This window comes from Dipodomys merriami, unplaced genomic scaffold (genome assembly GCF_024711535.1).
Source record: "Dipodomys merriami isolate MVZ:Mamm:240054 unplaced genomic scaffold, mDipMer1.0.p SCAF_1108, whole genome shotgun sequence".
Lineage (NCBI taxonomy): Eukaryota > Metazoa > Chordata > Mammalia > Rodentia > Heteromyidae > Dipodomys > Dipodomys merriami.
The window spans coordinates 122,063-144,095 of record NW_027202392.1 but is presented as its reverse complement, the minus strand read 5'-3'; the positions used below and the strand labels follow the sequence as shown (position 1 = coordinate 144,095).

The window sequence follows — 22,033 nt, the reverse complement described above, 5'->3', positions numbered from 1 at the left end:
AGAGAAAGAAGACAAGAAAAAAAGGAAAACTCTTATTCACGTATTCCTAAAATAAAAATTATAAGATGAGAAAAAAAAAAAGGTTACTGGAAAACAATTATTTTTTCAGAAGAGGCAAAGATTAAAGATTAATAAAAGTTTTAGAAGGGAAAAAAATTTATATATATATATATATATATATATATATATGGTAACAAAAAACAAAAAACAAGCAAAAAAAAAAAAGAAAAGAAGAAGAAGAAGAAAAAAAGAAAAAAGAAAGAAAAAGAAAAAAAAAAGAAAAAGAAAAAGAAAAAAAAGTCTTTTGATTTTTTTTTTGGGGGGGGGAGGAGTGGGAAGAATCCTGTATCTCCCTTTTGTCTGCAACCAGTCTCTTGTTGGAGTCTCTGGTCAGCTTGAGGTCCTGTGGCTTGATTGGTTTCTTAAGTCGGTTGGTTGGAAGAGGCAGAAAAATGCTCTGCTTTACCCAAGATTTTGAGATCCCCCTCCCAGGTTAGTTTTCTGGGAGGGTGGTCTGCTTTGAGAGTCACAAAAGAGGGGGATGTGGTGATGAGGCTAGGTTCTGGGTAGAGTTGAGGCCTTTCAATATACAGTAGCTTTTCCCTGGGGCTATTTTGTGATAAAGCTCACAGCGCCCAGCCTGGAGCCATTCTCAGGGTTTCTGTTTTTCAATTGATTGTCGAGGCTGCTAGAGGGAGGGGCAGCCTCTGGCTCTGGTTACCCAGTGAAGCAAGGCACTCCGATGGCTGGAGCCTGAGCTGGGTGACTTTTCCCTGGATGGAGCTGAGTCTGGCAGGTCACTTCGCCGTTAAGTTCTTGTGACCTGCTAAATGACTCATTTTATTCCAAGGCCTGAGGTGGAGCTAGCAGCTCCTCCGAACTTTGTCGGTATCCAAGATGCAGATCACCGGTGCTGGGGGGGGAGGGGTGGCCTTCCCTCCTCTGCTCCCTGAGGAGTGAGGATGTCGGGCTTGTACTCACGCCGAGTCTTGGATCCTGGGTCGTCTCTGGTCTGCAAACAGCAGGATGAAGATGTTCGCTCCTTGTCGGTTCTTGTTGGTGTTGAGTAGAATCTGCTCGTCCGCTGCGTCTGGCTCCTTCGTCCCCGACTCTCTGTGTCTCAGGTATGTCTCCGCGGCGGTGGTCGCCGCCGCCGCGGCGCCGCCGCCGGAGCGGCAGCTGCTGCGTTTCCTTGGTGCCGCGGCCCCGCCGCCGGAGCGGCAGCTGCTGCGTTTCCTTGGTTTCCCCTCTCTTGTCTAACTCTCTGTCCTGTGATGACACACTTGGTGTGATTCTCTGGCTTAGGACTGTTCACTGGAACTCTAAAACTCCTTTCTATGCGAGAGCTTGTTCAGATTCCAGCTTCTCCTCCGCCATCTTCCCTTAACATCTCTCTTTAAATCTTTAGCCCACTTATTTATTGGACAGTTGTTTCTTTGAAGATTTTTTGTTGGGGGACAATCCCCCTTTTTAAAATCTTTTACTTGAAAAAATCTGTGAAATGTTGGTAGAATTTGCAACATTCTAATATAGGCTGATAATAGTTTTGATTATAAACAAAATGGGGTGATTATAATTTTGTACTATATTGTAATATGCTGTATATAATATGGTTATGTCAGTGTGTTTTACAAAGCCAAAATTAAGGTATTAACAGAAGTAGTGAAGTAGTATAATGAACCACATCTCTCAGCTAACATGAAGACTTAACTATCTTTTAGGACTTAACTCTTGGTTAACCTTCCTCTCTACCCTATCACTTCCCTTCACCTGGCTTCTGCCATGTAACAAATTACCCAAATCCTAGCAGTTTAAAACAACTATTTGCTCATAATTTTATGAATCAGAAATTCAAGACAGGTATTATTTAATACTTTAGTGAGTTTCTAGACAATGGCTATCAGATATTTTCTGGGCTACATCATCTGAAAGCTTTGTCAGCATAGATGTACATAATGGAGCGTTTGAGGTTCTGGATCACTAATGCTGGCTGATACACACTGTGATGACTGAAAGCCCTATGTGTAATCATCTAAAGACTTATTTACTCACAGTGTAGTATCTGTGCTGAACTAGACAGAGATCATTCTTTTATCTAAACTATTACCATAGGGGCCCTCCAGCTGAGGTGGGGAACAACTAATGCCTTTTGTTTGCTGTTCATTTTAGTACAAGGTCTCAATTATTTCTAGTTTCTCAGCTTTTTGTGCACCTGGGACTATAGGAACACCCCTACCATGTTAGGCTCAATCCAGTTTTTTGGTGTGTGTGTGTGTGTGTTTATGTGTTTGTGTGTGTGTGTGTGTGTGTGTGTGTGTGTGTGTGTGTGTGTGTGTGTGTGTGTGTGTGTGTGTGTGTGTGGGTATGTTGGTCTTAGAGATTAATCTCAGACCTTGGGCACTGTCCCTCAACTATTTTGGTCAGGACTAGTGCTCTACCACTTGAATCACAGCTCTACATCCAGCCATTTGGTGGTTAATTGGAGATCAGGTTCTTACAGACTGGGCTGGTTTAGAATGTTGATCCTTAGATTTCAGTCTCCTAAGTAGCTAAGATTACAAGTTTGAGCTACTGGTGCCTGGTTCCCTTTGGCATGTTTGTGTGGGGCATTAGTGGAAGGGGGTGTAGAGTGGGGTGAGGCAGGGGAGTAGGAGGGCAAGGATGGTAAGGGGAAACAAAGGAGGAGGCAACAATGCTTGATAAGAAACATACTCATTACCTTTACCTTGCTCATGTAATTGTAACCCCTCTGTACAGTATTTTCACAAAAAAAAAACTTATTAATAGCCGGGTGCTGGTGGCTCAGACCTGTAATCCTAGCTACTCAGGAGGCTGAGATCTGAGGATTGCGGTTCAAAGCCAGCCCGGGCAAGAGGGACCGTGAGACTCCTATCTCCAATAAACCACCAGAAAACCAGAAGTGGCTCTGTAGCTCAAGTGGTAGAGTGCTCGCCTTGAGCTGAAGAGCTGAGGGACAGCGCCCAGGCCCAGAGTTCAAGCCCCACGACTGACAAAAAAAAATTAATAAAAGAATTCTTTTTAATCATTCTATAATATGATCTTATGTTCATTGTAGCCAATCCCCATTTGCACATAGGCAAATAGACAGCTGTCTATTGGTTCCTCCATAGTACAGCATTTATACAGGGTTGTACTTCATGGCTGTAAGCACATTCCACTGATGAGAAACCAGTCTTCACCTTATTTCTTTTTTTTTTAATTTAATTTAATTTTATTTGTGAACATACTATACAGAGGGGTTACAATTACATGGGCAGGATGATGCGCACATTTCTTACCAAGCATTGCAGCCTCCTCCTTTGTTTACCCTTCACATCCCTTCCCAGCCTCCCCCTCCCCCCATTCCCAATTCTTCCCCTCCCCTCCCCCCACCCCTGCACCGACATTGTAAAGCTCATTTTCGACATGACAATTTGTACTTCTCATTGTTGCAACAGGTCCACCTGTATCCTTAAACGACTTGTTTTTCCCCATCTCCTTCACAAGTTATACTGACATCAAATATAGTGAAAGCAGGGGTTATACTGTGGGGGAGGGACATACAAAGCAACAAGGAAATAATATTATAAATGCGTTAGAAACACATGCATGAAAGAAAAAAAACATTAAAATACATATCTAAGGGTTCATTTTCCTAACATCACTTTATCTGATCTTTTCTGCTTGACTCATATATATATTATATATTGCAAATAAGGGAAACCATGGGACTTCACATTATTTCTTAACACACTTTTCCTCTGACCTATTTTGTCCTCTCTCCTTAAAGGAAACTGGCAGTCCTTTTTCTGGCAAAAGTCGTGCCCTTGCTCCTGACTCATGGCTTCTCTATCGACTGGGGAATAGGCAAAACTGAGTTCACCTTAGAGAAGCCTGGATAGTGAAGCACAACAAGGAAAGGATTTCTTACTTATGTTTTGTGTTGGATTTTGTGTAGCTGTCCTCCAGCTATGCAAGTATCATGAGAAAAGGTATTTCTTTTTTTGTTACTGAAGTTTTATTATGTTTTGAATATAATTGCTGTAAAAGATGCAGGAGGCATGGTCCTTCCTCCTTCAAATACTGCCTGCTCAGCCTCCACACATTCCCTGGCTGTAGAGTTGTTCAGTGTTGAGGATAACTGAAAAAGATATTTCTGATCTGAAGGTATTACATTGGACTACTGACGTTTCTTTTTTATTTGTTGTTGGTTGTGGGGCCTGAACTCTGGGCCTGGGTGTTGTCCTTCAGCTCTTCAGCTTGAGTGGCTTGAGCCACAGCACCACTTCCAGCTTTTTTCTGCTTATGTGGTGCTGATGAGATGAAACCAGGGACTCATGCATGCAAGGCAAACACTCTACCACTGAGTCAACTTCCCAGACCTATTCAAGGTACTTGATAACACTACTGGAAAACTATAGAAGGTATCTGTGAACATTCTATTCCTTTGTGAATCACCTAACCCATTAGGTTTTCTGTAATTAGTCATAGCATTCTTCAGAGCAAGAAGGAAGATGTGATACTTAACTGTGCCTACCCATAAGAGGTTGCTATTGGGAAGTTTCTTGGGTCTCCTGTTTGGTCTTCTGGGAACACTTTTTCACCAACTTGTTCTTAGACTGTGGATCTGAATAGGTGAGTACCTTCTTTTCCTTCCTTGCTGTGTAACAATGTCAGTCATGTGGGTTGTGTGATATTTTTTTGTGCCTCTTATTTCTTTCTTTCTTTAGTACCATTATTGGGGCTTGAACTAAGGATTGGAAAAGTGTCCCTGAGGTTGTTTGTGTGTGTGTGTGTGTGTGTGTGTGTGTGTGTGTGTGTGTGTGTGTGTGTGTGTGTGTGTGTGTGTGTGATGTCTAGTTCTCTACCACATGAGGCTTTGAGTAGCTAGGACCATAGGCATGAGCTACCAGCATAGTGTCTCTTTTCCATACAAAACTTTACAGCTCACAAGACTAGAAATAACCTTTGTCTTGGTCATCATTGTTTCTTTAGCCCTTAGCAGAGGCTATGTATATAAAACTGCCTAAAATAATTTGTTAATTGAATTGTGAATGAATAGCTCTCATTTAGTGGTAGCTTATTTGTTTTATTATTTTAACACTGGAATATTTTTCACTATATCAATACTCAGTATAGAATAGTTAAAGAGTGTGTCAGGATATGAGTATAGCAAAGGAACTTCCAAGTTGAATAATTCTAAAGTAATCTGGATTTGAGGTGATTACACAAAGAATAATACAGTATCCCTAATGGTATAGAAGGGCCAGAAAACAGCAAAACAAAAATTTCATGCCTTCTACAATATGCACCAGTCATGTTTTAAGAACTTCTGATGAAGAATAACCAATGTTTGATTTAAAGGCAATTGATTGATTTTTTATTAATAAGTTTTGTTTTTACTGTGAAAATACCATACCAGAGGGGTTACAATTACATGAGCATGGTAATGAGTACATTTCTTATCAAGCATTTACCTCAAGATAAGGACTTAAATTGTTTTTCTTTCTTGCTATTGTTTCTAACATATTTATAAGATGATTGATTTCTAGTTTAGTCTGCCAGTTATAATTTTTTAAAAGCTCCAGAAGCCATTTCAGTTATATATTAATTTCCTTCAAGAATTTTCTACTTTACCTCATTGTTTTTCATATCCAGCTTGGCTTTATAATTAAACTTTATTTTGGGGCCTATTGGCTTTATGCCTAATAAACTTGAAGCACTTTTTATATATCTATGTGAACTTCAACATAGATTTCCTTTTTTCCCCCTCACAGAACTCTGGTGCCTAGACAAATCATGCTAAACAACTTGAAATACATTTTTATCATCTAATCTTTTCTTTTTACTGTGAAAATACTGTACAGAGGGGATACAATTACATGGGCAAGACAATGAGTACATTTCTTATCAAGTATTGTAGCCTCCTCCTTTGTTTCCCCTTCCCATCCCTTCCCATCCTCCCCCCATCCCCCACCCAATGCTCCCTGCTACCCCCCTGCACCAAAGTTGTAAAGTTCCTTTTCGACATAATTACTTGTACATCTCACTGTTGCAATGGGTCCACCTGTATCCCTATTTAAATGATTTGTTTTTATCCTTTCCCTCCACAAATTATACCGACATCAAATACAGTGAAAGCAGGGGTTATACTATGGGGGAGGGGGACATACAAAGCAACAAAGAAATAATCTTATAAATGTGTTAGAAACAATCGCATGAAAGAAAAAAAACATTTGAATACATATCTTAGGGTTCATTTCCCTAACATCACCTTAATCGACCTTTTCTGCGTGACTCAGACATATACTAGGTATTGCAAATAAGGGATACCATGGGACCTATGTTTCTTTGGGCCTGGCTTACTTCACATAATATAATTTTTTTCCAAGTTTTTCCATTTCCTAACAAATGGGGCAATGTTGTTCTTTCTGCTGGAGGCATAGAATTCCATTGTGTATATATACCACATTTTCTTGATCCATTCATCTACTGTGGTGCATCTGGGTTGGTTCCATATCTTAGCTATAGTAAATAATGCTGCAATAAACATAGTTGTGCTGGTAGCTTTAGTGTGGTCTTGTTTGTAAACATTTGGTTAAATGCCCAAAAGTGAGATTGCTGGGTCATAGGGGAGCTCTATGTGGAGTCTTTTGAGGAACCTCCATACTACTTGCCAAAGTGGTTGAACAAGTTTACAATCCCACCAACAATGCAGTAACGTAATCTTTTCAACATCATAACAATCCTGGTGATTTTTCCAAGTTCTTAGACAGTAACCTACAATTTGACTCTTATTGGCTTTCAATCTATTAGTTTGATTTGTGGATTATAGAGTCATACTTGATATATGTTAAAATCTCAGTTTGTAGAGCTTTCTGTCCAACTAAAATGACTAGAGTTATTTAAGAATCATTCTAGAAAACCAAGTACAGGGATTATGTAATGGAACAACATCCTAAAACATTTTTAACAATGGAAATATGATTTAACTGCATCAAAAATTATTTAACATTATAGAAAAAAACAGAAGTAAGCAAAAGAGTAACTCCTAAATCAGTTATTCTTATTTTAAAGGGGATTAAATTGAGGTTGGAAGCTTGGATTAGTTGGTAGAGCCAATGAGCGAAAGCAGAATATACTGATTTAGAGTTCCAGTCTTGGACATAAAATTAAAAGAAATCAAAGGGATTTGACAACTTAGACAAATTCACCATATAAACAATGAAAAATCACTAGATTTTTTTTAGTGTATCAATTTAGAACCAATTTATAAAGACTGGGTATTGTGTGACAAATTTGTTTGATTTGCTTAACATAGAACAACAATGGATTTTTAACTTTCAATAGATATGTTTTTCTATGCCTTCAACATGATGTATATATTTAAAAGGGCTGTTTACCAGGTCTTTTTACAAAGACTGTCAGGATGAAGTGAGTGTAGTCATTCAAGAAACAAAAGCAAACATGGCCCATTTTCCAATGGTTTTAGAAAAAAAATACAAAGCTCATAACAAAGTTATGCACAACTCCTACATTGGAGAAGAATCAAGATAATTCATAAATATTTATGCTCTACATAATTCAGACTGAAATATTTAATACTACCCAGAAATATTTGTAGTTTAAATTAAAAGTCTGATTTCCCTTTTTCTTTTACTTTGCTCTAAGAATGAACTGAGTAATAAATACATGGAAGTTTTTGGAAAAAAATAGATATAAGTATGTATTTTTATGGGTCTGACTTTTCCATATGCAGTGCAAGAATCCTAAGACCCACCAGCTTAGGAGAAATGGGATCTGTAAGGATCCCATCCAGACAAGTCAGTTGATCTTCTTTCTCCTCTATAGAAGGTTCTGTATACGAACTTCTGAGAGAGTACATAGACTGAGAAGATCTTTCGTTACAAAATATAAGGCAATGTAGTCAGAAAAAACAACTTTTTCCTTCTATTTCATTCCTTTATCATTTCTACCCCAGATGGCTCCCTCATCTATTTATGAACTTGCTACTGAGATAATAAATAAGAATACAAAAGTGGAGCATGTGTTTATTTGAATTTCTTTTCTGTATTTTTAAAAATATTTTTGCTCTCTGAAAGCTTATCTGGATTAGATGTATATAATGGTGCAGTTTTATTACTGGTCATGCATTTTAGGTGCTACATGCTGTGATAATTCAGGCCAAATCTTCACAGATCGAAAGGCTTCATTACTCTCATGTGTGGTCCCTGGACTGGAACAATTAAAGACAAGGACTGGTACCTGTACTGCCTCCATGAAGCCTCTTTACCCTGCCAGTTGGGGAGCTACTAATGCTTTTTTGTTTGCTGTTTGTCTGGCTTATGTTATATTTGGCTAGGCTTATGTTCCTGGGCTCAAGTAATTCTTTCTGCCTCTAATTTTTTAATAGCCTAGATTACAGACATACCCTACCATGCCATACCCCATGCAATTATGATGCATCCCATCTTGGGGTCAATGTGGCAAACCCCATTCTGATACTTGGCCCCAAGAGAGACTACTTACTGGTTCTATATATGCATATAGCTTTTCTGTACACATTACAAAAAAGATATGATGTATGATAGCATTTGTAACATTTCTTGTCATGTTTTGGAGTTCCTGCAGTGCAGCATGTATCAGTGGCTTGTCCCATGATGCTGCTGAGCTTGTGCCACTGATGAGAAGCCACACTCTTCTAAGTCTTACTAAAATACATTTTTCACCCTAAAGTGAATGGGCAATTTCTTTTTGGCAAAATTCCTGCTGATTCTCCGGTTTCATGGCTCTTCCACCCACTTGTCCAAAACTGAACCTACTCTAGAGAGGCTAGACCTTTGAAAACTATGGGGAGAAGCTTCCTTGCTAACAGCAAGTGCAGATAAATGTCTTCTAGCTTACTGAATATTGTCTTATCTCATTATGTCTATAGACCTCCAGCTGCTCCAGGACAGTATAAAAAAGACATCCCTCACCTGAGGTTATAACATGGGATACTCAGGGTTCTTGATCACTACTAGGAAACAAGGCTCTCTGAGACCAATCCATTCCTTTGTGACTCACCTAACTCCTCAGAGATAAAGGGTTTAGACCAAAAGCATCTTTAGAGGAAACAGGAAAGTGCTGATATTCAACTCTACCTATCTAAAGGAAGTTGTTATTCACAGGCTTCCTGGGTTCCTGTAAACTTTCCTTGTCTGTTGGGAAAACTTTTTGTATCAGCTTGCCCTTCAATTGTGGACTTGAATAGGTGAGTACAATTGCTTTGCACCTTGTGGAATTAATGCTATTCTTTACTTGTTTTGTGTGGTAATTGTCTAATGACCCTTTTCTGTAGAAGACTTACAGTTTATAAGACTAGATATAATGTTTTTGCTCAACACTATATCTCTAGCTCTCAGCTCGGCCCAATAGTTCATTCTTGCAATCCTAGCCACTCTGGAGTCTGAGATCCGAGAATTACAATTTAAAGCCAGACTGAGCAGGAAAGCCTGTGAGACCCTTATATCTAATTAACTTATGTAAAAGTCAGAAGTGGCTCAAGTAGTAGAGCTTTAGCTTTAAGCAAAATAGCTCAGGGACAGCACCCAGGCCTGGAATTCAAGCTCCAGTACAGCAGATATACCCATGTCCCCCAACCCACAAAACTGTTCAAAATATATTTGTTAAATGATTAATGAATGAATAGCATTGTATGAGTGATAATTGTTTTCTGTTCTTTATTTTGAAAGTGGCATATCATAACTTATATTGATATTCAGTAAAATAATTGAATAATCATTCAGAATAAGAGTAGCAAAATAACTTCCATGATTAGTGATTTCTGAATGTAGCTGTAGGTTGAGGTGATAACACATCTCAAAATGTCCAAAATGGAATTAGGTGAACCAGATGAAGGGAAAGCAAGGCAGCCATTTCTGTCTGTCCTGTCTACCAGTCATTAAAAAAAAAAAAAAACTTCAAAAGCAAGGCAGCCATTTCTGTCTGTCCTGTCTACCAGTCATTAAAAAAAAACTTCATGAAAAATAATAACCAATTATCATATACCTTTGATGCCTTATTTTTTTATACAGATTGTTTTGAGGTTTGGAGAACTGGGAAGGCATATATTTGACTTAACAGAAAGAAGAAAAGGAAATCTAAGATCACACATCTCTGATTATTCATCTGTAAGATGTACTATTGAATTACATTGTACTGAGAAATCATTCAGGTGAGCAAGAAAACTAGCTAAGTTAGTTCTTAATACTTATGTCTGGGAAGAAAGATGAGACAGATGAGGGAACCATATATGGCCTAAAATTGGGCTCACCTCAGGGGATACATGATACCCCACAGAGAAGATTAGAAAAAAGATAAGAGCAATAGTACCAGAAGATTATGGTTAACAGATCCTAATAAGGTAAGTGAAGTAGTACATAAAGCACCAAGAGAATAGATTTCTAAGATATTGTTTAAAAGCCTGTCCAAATTCTTGAGGACAGAAGAATGGGCAAATTTATAAAGTATTTTGAAGGCATAGTGCTGTAAATTAATATAAAAGTAGGCAATATAAACAGAGTTCTGAATGATTTGCTTGAAATTTGGATCTCTGAAACCTTGGATCTCAAAATCCTTGGGGGTAGGATACACAATTATACCTAGAAAAAGACAATAGATTTCCAAGGAAAATCCTCAAGGAATGGCCAAGAAAAGCCTCAATACTAATAATGTTATTATAATATGATTATATTATATTGTAATATTAATATTAAGTTCTGATATTAATAAAAAATTCTTCTTAAGAGAAAAATGTAAATATAAGCCACGGATTACTGAGGATCTCAACTAACCACCCAATGAGTTTTCATCATTGTGGGAATTCATGGCAGTTAGACGGGAAATAAAACACCCTTGGCTCTGACAACCAAAAAATTTGGAGGTACCATAAAATGACCATGTAATGAGGAACCCTAAGAAATTAGCCATACTTGCAATGATATATGGTCAGACAAATGCATATGTAGCTATACTTGAAGACAGTAAAAAAAACTTTACAAGTAAGTACACAAGAGAGATTAAAAAACTTTACTAATAAGTACATCAGAAATCTCAGTCATTAATGTACACCAGAAGTATGTCATTAATACATTAGCTGCTTGCTATATGATGCATGATACATCACAGATCTTTAAATATTTATTGTAACTATTTTGACAGCACAAGATAACATTCTGGACAAAGTTAATTCCATTTCAGAGCCCCATACTCTTCACAGTTACCTCTTCAACTCAAGAGAGAAAACACATCAAACTAAAACCTAGGTAAGTTAAACCTATAGATACGTAGACATGAAGTTAATTGCAGGAAAAATAGAGATAATTTTGAAAGAAATTATCCTCAGGGTAACCAACATACAAACATTTAACATGATGGAAACAGGAACAATTGCTTTTTCCAATCCTGGGTATGGCTCAGCACTTTTGTTCCTTATGAGAAATCTATGAATCCTCCTGCTTATAGTGTCAGCAGAAATAACAGAATAAGGTCATGCTTTTCTACCAGTTTCACAGTGAATAATATGATGCTTTACTTCTGCTTTCTCTTCCTTTTTATCCTTCTGCACACCCATTACACCCTTTCTGCCTACATCTTCCTCCTCCACCTTCTCTTGGGCTACTGAGGATCAAACTCAGGACCTCTCACTTGTGCTAGGCAAATGTTCTACTATCCAGATGTTCTTTTGAAATCATGCATTTGACTTATTCTTATAACTGCTGATAACAAAAAAATCAACTCTAGAAGAAAGACAATAAACTTCAAATCTCATGATGAAGTAGCCAATTGAAGAAATTAGCATTTAAAGGAAAGCTTTACTTTTCAGATAAATATTCTATTTGTATAAGAACATAAGTTCTTTTAAGAGTCAGACTTCTTTTGATGATCATCAAAATTAGAGATGTAAGATAAACATTGCTAAAACTTACTAGTAATAAGTTTTTATTATTGTGAAAATACCATACAGAGGGGTTACAATTACATGAGCAAGGTAATGAGTACAATTCTTTTTTTTGGGTGGGTGGTCCGGTCATGGGGCCTGAACTCTGGGCCTGGCACTGTCCCTCAGCTCTTCAGCTCACGGCTAGTGCTCTACCACTTGAGCCACAGCACCACTTCCGGCTTTATTCTTTTTGTTTATGTGGTGCTGAGTAATCAAACCCAGGGCCTCATGCATGCAAGGCAAGCTCTCTACCACTAAGCCACCTTCTCAGCCCATGAGTACAATTCTTATTAAGCATTGTTGCCTCCACCTTACCATCCCTGCCCTCCCATCCCGTGCTCTCGCACCCCCGCCAAAGTTGTAAGATTCATTTTTCGACATAATGTCTTGTACATAATGTCATTGTAAGAAATTCTAAATCCATAACCACCTTAATCTTTTCCCCCAAACTGAGTCAAATTTTATTGGCTCTACCAGGTAATTATTTAACTGTATTTTCCCATTATGTATTTTAAATTTGAAGGATGTGAATAAGTTGCAAATGAAAAAAAATGTGCTACTTTCCTATTTTTTATATTGTATCAATTTACTTCTTAATTCTAAACATTGTAGATCTGAGCTTTCAGAGACTGAGCAGCCATAATAACTAGGATAGAACTAAATGTAGAAGGGTTGACCAAGTCAATAGGATACTTCGATGTATTTTGATAGGCTTCAGTTTTTTAATGTGTTGATTCTTTTACTTATAATATTTTCTTAGCCCTTCCCTTATTCGTTCTTGTTTACTTCCTTTGTTTCTTGTTCCCTCTTTAACTCTGCCAAGTTATACTGCTCTATTTTTGATTCTTGATTCCAAAGATCTGGTTTTACTCCATGCCTCAAAATTTTAAGTTGTACAGAATCAATTGCGCAATATTTACTAAAATCTGTTCCATGTATTAGAAGAAGACAGTGGCTGAAAAACACCATTATCTCCTAATGAAACAATACTCTTGTTACAGTCTTTAGACCAATGAGGCTTCTCTTGTATTTCTGAAGACTTGCAGTAAAATAAAAGGGAGATTTCTATTTCACTGGTTTTCAGTGCCCTTGCCATGGTATTTTATTTTATTTTTTTTTATTTTTGTGAACATACTGTACAGAGGGGTTACAATTACATGCGCAGGATAATTCGTCCATTTCTTATCAAGCATTGCAGCCTCCTCCTTTGTTTACACTTCACATCCCTTCCCAGCCTCCTCCCCACCCTCCAACCCAATCCTCCCACCTCCCACCCCCACACCAACGTTGTAAAGCTCATTTTCGACATGACAACTTGTACTTCTCATTGTTGCAACAGGTCCACCTGTATCCTTAAACGACTTGTTTTTCTCCATCTCCTCCACAAGTTATACTGACATCAAATATAGTGAAAGCAGGGGTTATCCTGTGGGGGAGGGACATACAAAGCAACAAAGAAATAATCTTACAAATGCATTAGAAACAAATGCATGAAAGAAAAAAAACATTAAAATACATATCTAAGGGTTCATTTTCCTAACATCACATTATCTGACCTTTTCCGCTTGACTCATATATATACTAGATATTGCAAATAAGGGAAACCATGGGACCTATGTTTCTTTGTACCTGGCTTGCTTCACTTAATATAATTTTCCCAAGTTTTTCCATTTCCTAACAAATGGGGCAATGTCATTCTTTCTGATGGAGGCATAGAATTCCATTGTTTATATATACCACATTTTCTTGATCTTTTCATCTACTGAGAGACATCTGGGTTGGTTCCATATCTGAGCTATGGTAAATAATGCTGCAATAAACATAGTTGTGCTGGTAGCTTTAGTGTGGTCTTGTTTGTAAACATTTGGGTAAATGCCCAAAAGTGGGATTGCTGGATCATAGGGGAGCTCTATGTGAAGTCTTTTGAGGAACCTCCATACTGCTTTCCAAAGTGGTTGAACAAGTTTACATTCCCACCAACAATGAAGTAAGGATCCCTTCTGTCCACATCCCTTCTAGCATCTGTTGTTGTTAGAGTTCTTGATTTTTGCCATTCTAACTGGAGTGAGGTGGTATCTCAATGTTGTTTGATGTGCATTTCTTTTATGGCTAGGGATGTTGAGCATTTCTTCATGTGTCTATTGGCCATCCTTCTTTCTTCTTCAGAGAAGTTTCTCTTTAAGTCTTTAGCCCACTTATTTATTGGACAGTTGTTTCTTTGAGGATTTGTTGTGGGGGTTTAATTTGTTGAGTTCCAAGTATATTTTAGATATGAGACCCTTGTCTGTTGTATGGCTAGTGAAGACCTTCTCCCAATCGGTGGGCTTTCTATTGATCTTGCTAGCTATGTCCTTTGCCATGCAGAAGCTCTGCAACTTCATGCAATCCCATTTGTCCAAACTTTCTTTGATTTGTTGTGTTTCCAGGTCTCTATTCAGAAAATTTTGGCCTGCTTTCTTCAAGGAAATAGAAGAGGCAATCCAAAAATTCATATGGAACAATAAAAGACCCCGAATAGCAAAAACGCTCCTCAACGGAAAGAACACTGCTGGAGGAATATCAATACTAAATTTCAAACTCTACTATAAAGACATAGTAATCAAAACAGCTTGGTATTGGCATAAGAACAGACCTCAGGACCAATAAAATAGAATTGAAAACCCAGAAATGAACCTACAGACCTATAGCCATCTAATCTTTGAAAAGGGAGCTAAAAAAATAGAATGGAAGAAAGACAGCCTCTTCAGTAAATGTTGCTGGCAAAATTGGTTAACTACTTGTAGAAAACTAAAGCAAGATCCTTATATATCACCCTACACCAGAATCAATTCCAAATGGATCAAAGACCTCGAAGTCAAAGCAGACACTCCGAAAACATTACAGGATGGAATAGGAGAAACCCTAGGTCTCCTTGGCTCATGCCGAAATTTTCTGAATTGCCATGGTATTTTCATGCACTGAAAAACTGCAGAGAACCCATGTCCAGAATTCCTTCCCAGCCAACTCTTGGAAACTTTCACCTTAAAACCAGTGTTCAGATGCCTCAAATATCTATCTTTAAGTCCCCTTTTTCAAAGGATAGTCAATTGAAAGTTGCTATATTATCATCATTTAAAGTATTTTTTCTCTGGAAATACTAGGATTTGAAATCAAGTCTTTGACATGGTAGTCAATTACTCTCTCTTTTTTTTTTGGTCCGGTTGTGCGGCCTGAACTCTGGGCCTGGGAGCTGTTCCTCAGCTCTTCAGCTCAAGGCTAGCGCTTTACCACTTGAGCCACAGTGCCACTTCCGGATTTTTTTCTTTTTGCTTATGTGGTGCTGAGGAATCGAACCCAGGGCCTCAGGCATGCAAGGCAAGCGCTTTACCACTGAGCCACCTTCCCAGCCCCCTCAATTACTCTCTTATGAGCACAGAAGTGCTTGTGAGTTTTGAGATAAAAATCTCTGGTTTTGGCATGAGCCAGCATAGGCTGTAATCCTCTTGTTCTTTGTGTGTGTGTGTGTGTGTGTGTGTGTGTGTGTGTGTGTGTGTGTGTGTGTGTGTGTGTGTGTGTTTGTGTCTACGTGCCCTAGCTGAGATGATAGGTGTACACCTCTACACTCTTTCTGGTTGAGAATAGGGTCTTGTAAAGTTTTGTCTCATATTGACCTTGAACAATGATCTTCCTCAGTCTAATGAGTAGGGATTGCAGATGTGAATCACCATGCCTACCTTTTCTTTTCTTTTTAAAAATGCCTTGATGATTGTACTGTTTTATTATTCCCATTGGAAACATTATGTGACAAATTCTATTCAGTTACTGATTCATCTTACTCATTTAGGTTTTGAAATTTCAATATCATTTCCTATAACAATAGATGGCAACATTTTGCATTAAGATTACAGACATTCTGTTTTTTTTCTTGTGTTTTGCAGCATGAACTGCCCTTACTCAACCCTATGCTAACAAAGTAGGCAGCAGAACTCAAAATGCAAGCAAGCAAAAGAATACTGAGTGAAATCCACTTTGAGTGAAATGCATCAGTATAGCATTTTTGAATGAGAAAATAGCAAGCAAGTTTAAATGAACTAATTTGTAGAGATTACCTTTGTCTCACTGCATTTGCATTCTTTTCATATTGTCATTCTGCACCATAGTTTGAGGAACTGTAACAATTTAGAAAATGAGTCAAGTTAGATTAAAAATGCACTAAATGATACCAGGAGGAAATCAACTGTTGTGTTGGGAATGTTTTGATATCTTCCTCTTACATTTCTATTTCCCTAAGAAAGGAAGACAAACTTCAGATCTATCATTGGATTCTTTCCAAACTATAACCATAACTTTTGCTTATATATCTTCAGAATTGTATTCTTGGAAGATGTATGGTGAATCTGAATTTGACAGTGTTAATCTCCACCTCTCAAGATACAGGCTTCAGTATAGTAGTACTTGTTTATTGTTTATGTCTAGGTTAATCAAAGCCTTTTTTCTCTATTTTACCTCTCTTATTCCCAAATATCTATTGATACTTGATATATTTATATAGACATATTGTTATCAAATATTTAAAACATGCATAAGACATTGTTGAGCTATTTTTGGGAATTTGAGCTAATATACATACTATTGTGAGGATAATAATATATCAATAACCTATTGATACTTCTACTCCACTTCCCAATTTTCCCAAGCACTAGTCATATTTATACATGAACATATTTCATGATTTTTGAGATCCAAACACAGTATTGTATTGTCCTGCTGTCATGCAGTAAGTACATAGAAAATGTTAATGGAATAAATTTATTTGGTACATGTTTTGTATAAGGCTCTGCTTTGAGAGCTGGAAGCTTTCTTTTGGAAATAAAGTGAGGCTGGGCACTGGTGGCTCACACCTGTAATCCTAGTTACTCAGGAGGCTGAGATCTGAGGATCACGGTTCAAAGCCAACCCAGGCAGGAAAGGCCATAAGACTCTTATCTCCAATAAACCACTCAGAAAACTGGAAGTGGCACTGTGCATCAAGTGTTAAGAGTGCTAACCTTGAACTGAAGAGCTGAGGGACAGCATCCAAGCCCCATGACCAACAACAACAACAAAAAGAATGGAAATAAAGTAAGACTAAGAAGGTGATTGGGTCCTGGCTTCAATGAGCGTATTTAAAAACATGATGACCATTTACACTTTTAGTTGTCACGAGAGAGGAGGGGGGAGAAGTGTAAGAATTCTAGCCTCAAATTTAAAAAGGAGATATGTAAATTTAAAAAGTAGAGGGCTTGACTGTGTGGTGAAAGATGGAGTGACCTGTTTGAGAAGATTGTGCTCAGTTCCTGTAAAAGTAAAATGCTAGTTATGGATGTTTATTTTCCTTTTATGTTGAGGCAGGAGACAAGAACTTAGAATAGGAATATATAAATGCTTGTGGAGGCTTTTAATATTGAATAATTAGCAGCAAATATATTTCTGCTCATATATCTACCTATCTAGCTATTTATCATCTATCTACATAAATATATACGTAGACTAACATTGTATGTCTGAATGTCATGATAAAAAGTATTGTATTATTCAATCACCTACTAGCTAGTTTATATGTTTCTTCACTTTTTAAGTTATGAATTAGCATGGTAAACATCATCTTAGCTTATCAATTGCCTCTCTTTTATTGTTTTGTTACAGCCAGTGGGTTAAAGGGTACTAGTACTTTTAGTGCTTTTTGTATATATTTTCAAAAGGTCTTTTTGACAATTTATATTACTCTGAGTATAATATATGATGTTATTTGACTGAAACAAGTTTTGTTTTGCCTTTTGTGCCTGTATTGTGTATTGCCACAGCCCCTCTTCTGGTTTTTTATTATTTATTTACATATAAGGCTCAAGGATCTTCTTGCTTGGATTGTCTTTGAACTAAGTGCCTCAGATATCAAGCTGAGTAGCTCGGATTAGAGGTGTGAGTCACTACTACCAGCCTAGGAAGATTTCTTTTTAGTGAGTTTTGAGACATTTGTGTGTGTGTGTGTGTGTGTGTGTGTGTGTGTGTGTGTGTGTGTGTGTGTGTGTGTGTGTGTGTGTGTGTGTGTGTGTGTGTGTGTGTGTCTGTTGGTACAGGGCTTGAACAATGGGGTCTGGGCACTATTTTTGAACTCTTTTTGCTTGGGGCTAGTGCTCTACCACTTGAGCCAGAACTTTTATTTCTGACATTTTGGTGATTAATTAGAGGTGAAAATCTCATGGATTTTCCTGCCCAGATTGGCTTCAATACTCAAATCCTCCTAAGAAGCTAGAGTTACAGTTGTAGCCACTGGCACCCAGCTAAATTTTTTTTGTTTTTTATATTTTGATTATCTTCAAGTAGTTGTACAAAGGGTTTATCTGTCAATGTACCAGTTTATAAGTACAAAGTATCTTACTCAATATCAATCCTATCATCATTCTACCACCTCCCTCTCACCAACCCAAGCCATTTCTTCAACTTTCCTCATTTCATAGGATATGCATTGAATATTATCACTGCATACTGCCATTACTACCCACTCTTCATTCATTTACACTCCTCCCCTTTACTTTCCCCTGTTATATTTCAATTTCCAGCTTCATTTTGTTGAGCTACCACTCTGCATCTGAAAGCTTAAAAATATTTTTACAACATATATTACCTATCAAATATGTTGCAGATTATTTTTTTTCAAATATGTTATTCTAGTTTTTGTTAGTGATATATACCAACATACTATTTTATGCCAAAATTAGTCCATCTTTTTTTCTTGTTTCTGATATTTACATTTTGCTTTAAAGTTCCTCCCTGACTCCACAGTTAGAAAACATAATCTCTGTTTCCTCCATATACATTCATAATTTCATTTAAATAACATCAATTTATTTATATTTAAGCTCTAAAATGCTGATGTAATGGCACTACCTTCCCTATTATTTTCATCGAGATAATAATAGTTTTATTTTATTTTTTGTGCTAGTACTGGGGTTTGAAGTCAGGAACTTGCTTTTCTTACTTGGCTTTTTGTTAAAGGCTTGAGGTCTACCTCTTGTATCACACCTTCACTTGTGGCTATTTTCTGCCTAATTGGCAATGAAAACAAGCAGATAGACAAGGTTGGCCCATATAATGCTGTACTATAAGTAAGCTTATAGGAGATACATAGTGTAAATGGGATCATTTTTCTTGGTCTTGTTTGAATATTTTCAGTTCTTTACATAATATGTTATGGCTTACATCTTTGCTGTTTTTGTATCATATTGCAGACTATTTATGTGCTGCTGCTATCTTTTGATGGAATTACTTGTACTTTATGAATAGAAAGGAAGTTTTAGAGGGTGCCTTCTTAGAATGAAAATGTAAATGTAAGCCATCTTTCTAGAGATGGTGTTTTGTGTCCTTTTCTTAAATATCTGTAAAGCTTCCCCAATGCTTTGTCTTTAATCAACTTGTCATGAAAAAATATCCAGGCCTTTGTTACCTATAGAAATCTCGGGCTGTCGTTAATGATTTCTCAAAGACACAGTATTAGTATTGGCCAGCAAGAAAGTCCGTAAGACTATAATCTTCAGAAGACCGGAATTGACCCTGTTTCTAGTGGTAGAATTTTGAAGAGACAACACCCAAGCCCAAAGTTCAAGGCCCACAACCGACAAAAAATAATAAAATCCGAAGTGTAGCCGGGTGCTAGTGGCGCACTCATGAACAGTCCTCAAAACCTGAAATTAGAGATGTGGCTCAAAATGGTAGACCACTATCCTCGAACTAAAGAGCTCAGTGACAGCACCCAGGCTGAGTCCAAGCTTCATGACATCAGTGATGAAGAACAACAATCCAAAGACAAAACTAAAACCACAAACAAAAAACCCCACTAAAGTGTACACAGAGGTCATTTTCAAAGCAACACAAATACATGAAGTTTCATGTGCTTTCATTTAAAGTGTTGTAGTTTGTGGGTTATGTTTAGACCTATGAGGTTTTTTTTTTAACTTGGCATATTTAAAAATATTTTTATAATTATATAGTTGATGTACAGAATGGTTACAATTTCATAAGGCAATTAATGAGTCCATTTCTTTTGGACAATATCACCCCTTCCTCTGCTCCCTCCCAATTTTCCCAAGCCACATTTTATAACTACAAGTGCCAACTCCTAGGACATCATTTATTGTAAAATTATTTACTGTGTCAAAATCACCTGACAGAATTCTTCAGTGAAAAAAAAATTTGGTCTAGAGGTTTTAGGAGGAATTAAAAACTTTTTTAAAAAATTAATTATATATTGAAGATTTTTATACATACTAATGTTTCTTGAAACCAGATTTTGCAGATGTGATGTTTCCTTTGTAGTTTTCCCCCCTGCCAGATTCTATTGTGCACCATTTTAGTTGGTTTCTTTCTTGGTTTTTATTTATATAGGCCATTTCTTTTTTTTTAATATTTTTTGGCATTTTAATTAATTTATTTATTTTTGGGTCCAGTCGTGGGGCCTGAACTCTGGGCCTGGGCGCTGTCCCTCAGCTCTTCAGCTCAAGGCTAGCACTCTACCACTTGAGCCACAGTGCCACTTCCGGGTTTTTTTTCTTTTTGCTTATGTGGTGCTGAGGAATCGAAACCAGGGCCTCATGCATGCAAGGCAAGCGCTCTACCACTGAGCCACCTTCCCAGCCCTATATAGGCCATTTCTTTCAGTAATTATCACTGTAAATTAATTATACAAAGACTAGTTCTTGTTGTTGTTGTTTTGTTTTGTTTTGTGCTAGAGATCTAACCCAGAACCTCACATGGTCTATCAAGACCTGTAACATCCATATCCTTTTTTTGTTTTTTTGAGACAAAAAATTTTACTGTAGAGATGGCTTTGAACTTGCAGTCCCCTTGCTTCTGCCTCCACAGTGCTGAGTATTACCATTCCCCATTATACATAGCTTTAAAAAATTACTTTATTGATGTTTTAGATGTGATATACAGTGAGGTTACATTTACATATGTCAGGTGATAAGTACATTTCTTTCCTTTTCCTTAGTATCATCTGTTCCCTCATTCTCTCTTGCCTTTCTTTCCATCTCCTCCACTAGTTGCTTGGTTCACTTACATCAATGTCCAATGCAGTTGATGAGCCCCACTGCTATCTATTTTTACTTGTCTTCCACTGATTCTGTGCTCTGTCCCCACCTTCTTTCACATATGCATGTGAATACACCATATATGAGGTAAAAAAATAGAGTCATCTAAAAATGATAAGACAAATTAAGAAAAGGTCCTTTGTTTTCTTTGGAGTTCTTTTCAATATGTGTATGATTTTATATATATGTCTATGATTTATATATATATACATATATATATACATATATATATATATATATATATATATATATATATATATATATATATATATATATATATATATGAAGAGCTGCTTGTGTATTACATTTTGGTGCTTTTCTCCTAAGGCTATCCTCTTTTGGTCTCACTATATATCTGTGTCTAGAACCCTGTATACTTGATCATATCTTGTTGTGCTTTAAATCTAACATCTGCATATCAGAGAGAACATGCACCTTTTTTGTTGCTGTTGTTGGTCATGAGGCTTGAACTTTGGGCTTGGTCGCTGTCCCTCAGCTCTTCAGCTCAAGGCGAGTGCTCTACCACTTGAGCTACAGCGCCACTTCCATTTTTCTAGTGGTTTATTGGAGATAGGAGTCTCACAGTCTTTCCTGCCCGGGCTGGCTTTGAACTGTGATCCTCCTGAGTAGCTAGGATTACAGGCGTGAGCCACTGACGCCCAGCTCATGCACCTTTTGTCTCCATAATCTTGGCTTACCTTGCTCAACATGATTTGTTCTAGTTACATCCATTCCCCTACAAATGCCATTATTTTATCCTTTGTAATGGCTGTTTAAAATTCCATTGGCTATAGGTACCACATTTTTTGTATCCATTCATCTGTTGTGGGACATCTGAGTGCTTCTTGTGGGAGGTTGTGAATATTGCAGCAATGAATTTGGATGTGCAGGTATCCTGTTCATATTCTGGTTCATGATGCTCAGAGTAAATGCCTAGGAGTGG

General features: G+C 37.4%; 1 long non-coding RNA gene across 16 annotated transcripts in view; it reads left to right on the top strand.

The window, feature by feature from the left end:
- The window catches only part of LOC138822502 (uncharacterized), a 44,421-nt gene that overhangs the window by 12,052 nt on the left and 10,336 nt on the right, over positions 1 to 22,033 (top strand). For 5 of the 16 annotated variants that reach the window (XR_011370508.1, XR_011370514.1, XR_011370507.1 and 2 more), the window contains 7 exons: positions 3,791 to 3,992; positions 4,252 to 4,391; positions 4,486 to 4,635; positions 9,171 to 9,253; positions 10,077 to 10,216; positions 11,203 to 11,306; positions 14,410 to 17,083. This is a non-coding gene — a long non-coding RNA (uncharacterized lncRNA). Of the gene's footprint in view, positions 1 to 1,022; positions 1,125 to 3,790; positions 3,993 to 4,251; positions 4,392 to 4,485; positions 4,636 to 9,170; positions 9,254 to 10,076; positions 10,217 to 11,202; positions 11,307 to 14,409; positions 17,084 to 22,033 lie in introns of all 16 variants that reach the window. The other 11 variants (XR_011370506.1, XR_011370516.1, XR_011370517.1 and 8 more) reach the window with 9 other exon arrangements.